Source organism: Mastomys coucha, unplaced genomic scaffold, assembly GCF_008632895.1.
Source record: "Mastomys coucha isolate ucsf_1 unplaced genomic scaffold, UCSF_Mcou_1 pScaffold23, whole genome shotgun sequence".
NCBI classification, from domain to species: domain Eukaryota; kingdom Metazoa; phylum Chordata; class Mammalia; order Rodentia; family Muridae; genus Mastomys; species Mastomys coucha.
Window position 1 is genome coordinate 62,864,418 of NW_022196906.1, and position 924 is coordinate 62,865,341.

General features: G+C 42.4%; 1 non-coding gene across 1 annotated transcript; it reads left to right on the forward strand.

The window, feature by feature from the left end:
• The first annotated feature begins 488 nt into the window (after positions 1-488).
• On the forward strand, positions 489-618 carry LOC116074144. Its single transcript, XR_004112103.1, has one exon. It is a non-coding gene; the product is annotated as a small nucleolar RNA SNORA40 (small nucleolar RNA).
• Positions 619-924: the final 306 nt, after the last annotated feature.

A 924-nucleotide genomic window follows, 5' to 3' on the forward strand; every position in this document is an offset into this window, starting at 1 on the left:
AGCAGCTTTCTGGGGGTGTGTTTTGATGGCATATTTTGTTGTTGAGCATCTTCAGATATGACCCAAGGTTCAGGGGCATTAAAGATTCATATGTATATTTGCTCTCAGGAAGGCTAAGTGTATAACCATGCTTTTGTATTTCTATTTATTGAAACAGGCTCTTCGGTAGACTAGGCTAGCCTCAAACCTGCTATGCGGCTAAGGTTGACCTTATAATTCTGATCCTCCTGCCTCTACTCCCAGAGTGATAGGCTGAAAGGCATTTACCATCATGCCTAAGCGTATTCAAGGGGCTGCATACATGCTAAGAAAGTATTCTACTGAGTGAGTTACGTCCCGGCCTGTGTTTGCATTTCTTAGGAATCTGGCATGCCTCCCTTACCTTATTGCTTGGGTTTGCTTCTAAACCCCACCCACACCTGAACCCTCCACATCCCTTCTTCCAGAGACTCAGACTTCTTTTTTCTAGGGTGAAGAAGGCACAAAATAGAATTTGTGTATTCATGCTTATTGAACTAGTAGGGGGAAAATGTAAAAGACAGGTGCAAAAAATGAATCCTCTTGCAACCTAGAACTCATTGTTCAGTATGAGTTTTGATACCTGTAAGAAGAAGAAGTATATATTCAAAAAAGCACCAAGTAGGCACTACTCCACTCGAACTGGAGTGCTGATCCCAGGGCCCATATCAGGTGGCTCACAGATCCTTATAACTCTTGCTCCAAGGAGTACAGCAACCCTTTCTGGCTTCTTTGGGCACCTGCACATACATGTGCATATGCACACACATAAATAAAATAAATCTTTAGGAAAAAAATAAAGAGGAGGGATGTCCAAGATGATTAGTGCTATCATTACCTGGATAGAATTCATGGAAGGCAGAGTACCATTTCCTTCCTTTTCACATGTGCAAGCTTGCCTGTCTG